Source organism: Centrocercus urophasianus, unplaced genomic scaffold (assembly GCF_019232065.1).
Source record: "Centrocercus urophasianus isolate 14NV4802_14NV808 unplaced genomic scaffold, USGS_Curo_1.0 seq_35, whole genome shotgun sequence".
In the NCBI taxonomy this organism is placed as follows: domain Eukaryota; kingdom Metazoa; phylum Chordata; class Aves; order Galliformes; family Phasianidae; genus Centrocercus; species Centrocercus urophasianus.
In genome coordinates, this window is record NW_024884922.1 from 7,017,946 (window position 1) to 7,026,992 (window position 9,047).

Consider the following 9,047-nt stretch of genomic DNA (forward strand, 5'->3'; position numbering starts at 1 on the left):
CACTACAACCTCCCTTCAGGCAGTTACAGAATATAGCAGTAAGGTCTCCCCTGAGCCTCCTCTTCTCCGGACTGAACACTCACAGCTCCTTCAGCTGCTCCTCATCAGCCCTGTGCTCCAGACCCCTCACCAGCTTTGTTGCCCTCCTTTGAACCCGCTCCAGGGCCTCAATGTCTTTCTTGCAGTGAGGGACCCAAAACTGGACACAGCATTCGAGGTGCAGCCTCACGAGAGCTGAGTACAGGGGACAATCACTGCCCTGCTCCTGCTAGCAACCGTTCCTGATGCAGACCAGGATGCCATTGGCCTTCTTGGCCAGACGGCACACTGCTGGCTCATGTTCAGCTTAGCATCAGTCAATACCACCGGGTCCATTTCCTCTACACAGTCTTCCAGCTGCTCTGTCCCAAGCCTGCAGTGTTGCCTGGAGTTGCTGTGGCCAAAGTGCAGGACCTGGCATTTGGCCTTGTTGAGCCTCAACTGGCTTCAGCCCAGCGATTCAGCCTGTCCAGATCCCTCTGTAGGGCCTCGCTACCCCCAGGCAGATCGACACCTCCAGACAGCTTGGTGTCATCTGCACACTTACTGAGGGTGCATTCTGTGCCCTCATCCAGGTCACCAATAAAGATACTGAAGAGGACAGGCCCCAGCACCAACCCCTAGGGAACACCACTACCATAAACCTTCCCTTCTGCATTGAATTTTAAGGACGGTAACGAAAGCATACTGCTAGAAACTTGTTTCAGAAATAAACCGATGAATTATGAAGATGCAGGAAGGCAACATGCACATGCAGATCTTCTCAAGCTTTGGTTCTGCAACAGCAGAGACAACTGCAGACCAGGGTTGGGTTGAGTTCTGTCTCACATGGGTGTGACTACCTGGGGATCTCATGACAAAACAGTCAGGATCTCAACCCAATCTGTCTCTGTATGGCCAGATGATGCAGTCCTTGTTGGACCCAGGTTAGCACAGCACTGCTCACAATTGGCAATCTGGGCAAGATGGAGAACCAGGCAGAGTTTTCACCCATTTTGGACTAATGCATGTTCTGTTAGTGATAGGGCAAAGGGGAATGTTTTTTAGAGAGCCCACAGCAGTGTTTGGGGACCCAGCCATTCTATGGTTCTATGATCTTCAAGGCTCCTTCCAACCCAAACATTCCATGTTTCTATGATCTTTCAGGTCCCTCCCAACCCAAACATTCCATGTTTCTATGATCTTCAAGGTCCCTTCCAACCCAACTGTTCTATGGTCCTATGATCTCCAAGGTCCCTTCCAACTCAAGCATGCTGTGGTTGTACGATCATCAAGTACCTTTCAGCTCAGTCACTCTATGTTCTGTGAGGTCCCTTCCAACCCAACTGTGCTGTGATTCTGTGCATGCATTGCTGGAAAAGTACCATCTCCTTTCTGAGTATTTTTATGAGTGTGAAGCAAGCCAAAAAACCCACAGCTGGGGTCAGTTTCACACAAGGGCATGATTGGGATTTCAAGCATCTCATAGCAGTTAACACTCCTAAAGCAGCCTGAGCTCTCCCTTGGAATGCCACAGCAACAAGAGCAAGAGGAAGAATGCTGAACAGCTGATGATTATTCTGAATTCTGAAAGGCCTTTACTTGGGCTTTCAAAAGATGGGACTGAGACCATCTGGAGGATGGGTCTTGGTCCATCCACCAGCTAACAGTTCACACTGTGTCAAGTCAACCTGTCTCTGCATCCCATTATTTTCTGCTCTCCAGGCTCCATAGCTCCTACTGGCCCACCTGCTCCACTTGTAGGCATTACTCCCACCCTTATCTCACTAAATCACAGCACCTTGTCCTTGTCAGGTGAGATGCAGCTTTTATAGGATGATGCATTCGAACCTGAGTTCTATTTCTTCCTGATCTCCTATTCTCAGAGCTTGTCTCTCTCTATTCCAACTTTTGCACCTATCTGAGCTCTTGGAGCCATTGACCATATCCCAGTTGACAGCAGACATCCACCCAAGAGCAATGATGCATTTACAAAGATTAAGAGAGGTCATGGCATGACTCAAACCCCTCAGTAGCAAACATTCCCCATGTCCCCCCGAGCACACTGCCCCACGCTGGGATAAGCCCACTGCCCTGCTGGCCGCTAACACTGCAATTAGCTCCCAAACCCCTCCCACCTCCTCCCATCACAAATCCCACCACATCCTCGGGGTGATCACAGCAAGAGCAGGCAGGCAGCATCCCAATCGATATGGCTAATGTATGCTCCTGTGCCACAGAGCCTCGGATTAAACCATAATCCCCTCTGCAAAGATGGATCAAGTCATCATTTCCGTTTTACAAAGAGAGGAGTGAAGGCAGAAAGCTCAGCTGCTTCCCAGGAGGAGCCCTGGACTCAGCACTATGCTATCCCAACATCTTTCCCAACACATTTCACCATGTCACTCACCCCATGACATGGCTGTAGGGGGTGCAACGCCCTCCAGCCCTTTCCTGGTGACACAGGGACAGAGCAGCACTGCCCCATGCCACCTTTCAGAGCTTTGTCTGAACCCCTGGAGCTTTCCTAGAAAATACTGCACGTATGACTTCTTCACAAAATGTACTGGAGGCCATGTTGGATGGAGACCTGGACAACCTGATCTGATAGGTGGCAACCAGCCCACAGCAGGAGTTAGAAATAGAAGCCTGAGGTCTCCTGGCTGCCCATTTTCCTCTCCAAATAACCGCTGCCATGATGTTTCATGTGGAGTGAGCATATGGGTTGGCATATGGGGAGTTAGAGCAGCAGCTGGTGCAGAGCCATGGGTGTGCGGGATGCAACATCCCCACTGTGTGCATCCCTCCCCATCTGGGGATCTGCAGCCAGACAGGACCTTGGGCCCCATGGATGGCAAGGACACAAACCTGTCATAAAACAAACCATAAGGTGTTTCAGTTCTCCACCCTGCTAGATCTCTCATTTTCTTGCTTTTCTTCCCTCCTCTTGAGCCAGAGATGGATTGGGCTCAGGATCTCCAGTCCTTGATGAGCAAGAGCCTTCTCCTAGGATCAGAGAATAGTAGAACCATAGAATGGTTGAGTTAGAAGGGGCCTTGAAGTTCATAGATCCATAGAATGATTGGGTTGGAAGACACCATGCCAGGACCAAGTGTTCTGGCAGTGCATCCTCAGGTACCCACATGCTTCAAGGGAGCCTCAGTTTCTCCCTGGAAGTAAGAAGCATTACAGTCTTTTCTTGCCAGAAACATCCCGTCAGATGTCTTGACTAAGAACTCCAGACTCGGAGTTGCAGACGTGGGATCAGGTAAACCAAGGCACAGGCAGAACTGAACTTGGCAAGATATACTGGCCAAAGCAAATGTACCTGCTTTGGTAAATGTAAAAGGAGAACTGGCTTCAACGGATGAAGAGAAGGCTGAGGTACTGAATGAGTTCTTTGCCTCAGTCTTCACTGGCAGCAAGGATTCCAGTATTTCTCACTGAGCCCTGCATCCCTAAACCTCTAGGTGGGGAACGGAACAGTAAATCTCCCCCCAGTGTAAGGGCAGAGCAAGTCTGAGACCGCCTCATGAGACTGAATGTGTACAGGTCTATGGACTGGATGGCGTGCATCCCAGGGCTCTGAAGGAGCTGGCTGAGGTGGTTGCTGAGCCACTCTCCATCATATTTGAAAAGTCGTGGCTGTCAGGTGAGGTCCTGAATGACTGGAGGAAGGGTCAGCTCACTCCCATTTACAAGAAAGGGAGCAAGGAGGACCCCAGGAACTACAGGCTGGCGAGTCTCACCTCTGTGCCTGGGGAGATCATGGAACAGATCCTCCTGGATGACATGCTTGATCACACGAGGGATGAGCGTGTGATCTGAGACAGCCAGCACAGCTTCACCAGAGGAAGGTCATGCTTGACCAACCTGGTGGCCCTCTATGATGAAGTGACGGCAGTGGTGGACAAGGGAAAGGTGACTGATGTCATTTACCTGGATTGAGCAAGGCCTTTGACATGGTCCCCCACCACATCTTTATCTCCAAATTGGAGGGATGTGGATTTGATGGGTGGACCACTCGATGGGTAAGAAACTGGTTGAAAGGCCACAGACAGAGGGTGATCATCAATGGCTCTGTGTCCAGGTGGAGTAATAAGCGGCATCCCCCAGGGCTGTGCCTTGGGACTGGTGCTCTTTGACAACTTTATCAGTGACAGCAATGACGGAATCGAGTGCACCCTCAGCAAGTTTGATGATGACAACACCAAGCTGATCTTAAATGTCCCTTCCAACCCAAACATTCCATGCTTCTCTGATATTTAAGGTATTTGGTGACACCAAGCTGAGTGGTGTGGTTGACACGGTGGAAGGAAGGGATGCCTTCAAGGGACCTCAACAGGCTGGAAAGGTGGGCACAGGTGAACCTGATGAGGTTCAACACAGCACAGTGCAAGGTTTTGCACTTGGGCCGGAGGAATCCCAGGCATCCATGCAGACTGGAAGGAGCGGTCCTGGAGAGCAGCCCTGCAGAGAAGGACCTGGGGGTCCTGACAGATGAAAAGCTGAACATGAGCCAGCAGTGTGCATTGCAGCTCAGAAAGCAAATGGCATCCTGGGCTCCATCAGCAGAGGGGTGGCCAGCAGGGACAGGGAGGTGATTGTCCCCCTCTGCTCTGCTCCTGTGAGGCCCCATCTGCAGTGCCGTGTCCAGGTCTGGAGCCCCCAGTACAAGAAAGACAGGGAGCTGTTGGAGAGGGTGCAGAGGAGCCACAGAGATGATCAGGGCACTGGAGCACCTCCCCTACGAGGACAGGCTGAGGGAGCTGGGCTTGTTCAGCATGGAGAAAAGAAGGCTGTCGGGTGACCTCATGGCAGCTTTCAGTACTTAAAGGGAGCCTACAAACAGGAGGGGAGTCAACAATTTGAAAGGGTAGATAATGGCAGGACAAGGGGAAATGGCTTGAAGTTGAGGGAGGGAAGATGGAGTTTGGATGTCAGGGGAAGTTCTTTGCTATGAGAGTGGTGAGGTGCTGGAACAGCTGCCCAGAGAGGCTGTGATGCCCCGTCCATCCCTGGAGGTGCTCAAGGCCAGGTTGGATGGGGCCCTGGGCAGCCTGGGCTGCTATGAAATGTGGAGGTTGGTGGCCCTGCGTGTGGCAGGGGGTTGGAGATTCATGATCCTTGAGGTCCCTTCCAACCAGGGCCATTCTGTGATTCTGTGAACTCCAATTCTTTAGAGCTCAAGTGCCTGCCATAAGCCTTAATTGTTTCACAAAAGATGCCAAACTGCAGCAAACATTGCAGAAGATGGTCCTGCTGAGAATTCCCAGTCCTGTTTACTTTGGAAACCGAGCTAAAAATGGCATCTTTTCACCAGAATGAAAGCAGGCAAATCTTTTAATTCAGGAACAACCCTCCCCAAATCAGAGCCCGTACAAGGCTGCAGAAGGCTATGAGTGGGTTGTCTCCACCTGTGCAAGAATAGTTATTTGGTTGTGGTTAATTGGTGTGCAAAAAGCCCCTGGTTGGTAGATGCAGTAGTACACGCTGGAGGACTGCACCTGCCCCATGGGACCGGGAGCCCAAACCTATGGGAACCCGTGACAGCCGATGTCTGGTAGCAGAGATGTCCCCAATCCACCACACGAGGGCACTGCAGGTTTGAGCTGTCGGCAGGTCGTGGACAGCCAAACCCAGAAGGATGGAAAAACCCCAAATTGCTCTTAGGCACCCCTTTTTTTCCCTTTTTTCCTGCGGGCTTCCTCTGAGGGCACTGTACCGACTCGTGCAATGCCACCATCTCACGCCATCATTCCCCTTGTCCAAGCCCCACAGCAGCACAAAGGAAAGACACAGAGCCACTGCTTTGTAACACTTTATTTTCCTCCATGGGTGTAAAATGTGCAACAGGGACATCTATAGGACCACTGCTTCATTAGCCAAGGGGAGTCGCGACCAAACAAGAACGGGGAACAAGAGATCTCACAGCATTCTGCCTACAGCCCATAGTGCAAGTCGTGTGAAACATCAGTACAACACAAGAGAACTATGAACAAAAAGGCATTTCCACGCCACAGCTGTGTTCCCTCCAGCCAGCAGGGTGGCACGGCTCCTGGGGCCAAAGGGGCAGAGAGCAGCAGGGCCATGGGGCATCTTCTGCAGGAAGGGCTTTTGTCTTTTTCCCTTTTCTCCGTTTTATTTTTCCACTTGGGAAGGAAGTCACACGCAGCTCAAGGAAATGCAGGCTGCGCCAAAAGGTGACAGCAGACCCCCCCCAGACCTGACCACAAGGCATTCCCAAAAACAAGGTCTTCCTATATTTGCCTCTTGCTTCCCAAAGTGCACGCTTCCTTCCTTTCTTTTTCTTTTCCCTTTTGCTCTGGATGCTCCAGCAGATAACAGCAGCTGTTTGAGAGCAGAGTGTAGCCATATGTTGCTGCTAACAAGCATCTCCCAAAGCCAGTTTTCTTCCTGCAATTCCCATGTGCCTGATTAGCACACGGCTCCTCTAAGCAATTTTCACATTTTCATTTCACCCTCCCCTTGCGAGTCCTTTTTTTTTTTTTTTTTCTTTTTTTTTTTTTTTTTTTTTTTACATTGTAAGTAAACCAGAATATAAGATTGGGTTGAAAGCCACAAGATTTAAAACATAAAATGAAAACTTCACTCCCCAAGATGAAGGCGTTGAGAGGACGCTCAGCACCATGCGAGCTGCGAAGCCAGATTTGGGAGACCAGAGCTCTCAGCGCTGTACCTGTCTTTGAGGAGGTGGTGGGGTTTGTCTGTCCTGCCCCAGATAGACTGGCTAACGTCTGGCTGCCTGAACACCAGCATTCTCACTGCTGGTGAGGAGCTTCACCGTAACTCACTGCAAAAGTAGTGCAGTGAATCCAAGCTAGATTTCCAAACCGCGTGAGCAGATGGAAGACAGAACACCATGATGATGCTGGAGGTGGTCCATTCCCAACTTGAACAGGGGAATCACTCTCCTGCCTGCTTCTGTGCGACCAATGGATGGAAATCACTTGGCAGGCAGAGTCATGGAACCGCTCAGTTCGGAAAAGACCTTCAAGATCATCCGGTCCAACCCATCCCTTCTATGCCCACTGACCACGTTCCTAAAGCACACCTAAGACGGTCAGCACGGGGCTGTCTCAATAGGCACAGGGTGCCTGTTCTCTAGTGTGGAATTTGAATGACATGGAGTGGGTCCCACTGCTGACATCCACAACCTACGCTCCAGGCTTCTGCACCTCTTTTAAAAAATAGCACTAAAATAACTTGGAAATTCTGCAGCTTCTTAGCTGCACTGTGAAAAATGGGCTCACAACGGTGTCCACATGAGCACCTGCCGCAGCTGGACCACAGATGGGGTAAGATGACCAAGGACCACCAGCCCATGAGCTGCAGAGAGCCCTACGGCACTGAGTCACAGAATCACAGCACGGCTTGGGCTGGAAGGGACCTCGAAGATCACAGAACCATAGACCCAGCTGCTTCAGAAGGGATGGTTAACAGATGCTTAAAGCCCATCCAACGTGGCCTCGAGCGCCTGCACGAATGTGGCACCCACAGCTCTCTGGGCACAGCTTCCACAGTGCTCTGCTGCTGGGATGAGATGAGGATGTCAGCCCCAAAACGCGCTCACCCACCAGAACACCTGTGGCTGGAGTCACCGTGTGCCACCACCGCAGGGTTTGCTCTCATCCACCCCCCGGCCCCAAAAGAGCTCCTGCCTCTGCACAACCCAACCCAGCGCAGCGCGGGAGAATCAGCCTTAAGAATCAGCATTGCTGTGCCAGCAGCCCCATCCGGTGGGGTGCTTCAGAACAGGTGATCGCTCTGGAGTTCCAAAAACCTGTACAGGTGGAGCCGAGGTTGGGGGGGCAGCTCAGCTTCCTCAGCTTGGCCACAGGCAAGAGCACCAAGTCCTGCTAATAATTTAACAGCATCGATTCATGGAGTTTAATAAATACGTAAAATTCTTTCTTCTTTAAAAATTTTCATTCGCTTTCTAGCTTTGATGAAAGTTAAGGGTGATTGTCCCGTGAGTAACTAAGGCAAATTTACTGGTGTGTGTTTTTCTCTCTCCTTTTTTTTTTTTTTTTTTTTTTTTTTGTTCTTTTATCATTTTTCCCCATTGTTTTGTACATAAAGCAATCACATAAAAATAGTTATAAATAGAAAAACTGCAAATGTTTTCCCCCATAGACAAATAGGAAAGAAAAAAAAAAGCAAAATCACAAATCAGGAAAAAAAAAAAAAAAAACAAAAAAAAACCAACCCAACGTGCTTCAAGTTCTTGTAGATCATACAGTACTCAGCATCTTTGGATATTTTACAATGACTCCAAAATAAACACCCGAAGGAACCAGTCCTCTACAAAACATTGCCATGTAGGAAGTTGACACAGAGTTAAAAGGAAAAAAGTTTAATGCAGCTTTAAAAGGTTTTCTTTCTTCTTTCCATATGTTTTGCTCCACCGCCCCCATCTGCTTCAGAGCAGAACCATCCATGGGCAAACCAAGGACCGGATGGAGATGGACGGCGCTCCCCTGGTTCCCTTTCATTTGTTGAAGCAAAGGAAAGGAAAAGCCACAGTTTTTAATATTTAGATCAGAACAAATGTTGAACACAGATTATTTCTACTTGCTGGCAAGTAGACAACGCTGTCTGCAAGAAATCTTCAGTGGCCCCTTCCCCACAAAGCCCCCTTGATGCCAGCAGCAGGAAAATTTGTGCATCGGAATTTTTTCCAACCAGCATTGCAGATTCAGGGACACCCAAGTGTTTTCGTTGAGTTTTGTCATCAACATGTGGGTAGGAATTAGATGGAAGAGTGAATTGAGGACAAACATCTACGGTCAGCAGTGGTGAATTCTCAGTGAGCAATTCCGAATCTTTGGTTTGAAATGATTTTCATTTCAGAATTCCCTTTGTGGTTTGTTTTTTCCCAAAGCTCCGGATCAAAACATTTCTGATTCTCCCACAAATCTTTCTTCACCTTTTTAAGCAAATGAAGTGAAAATGCTCAAAATGAGGTTTGGTTCTCTGTGTGAAATTGAGAAACGGGAAAAAAAAAA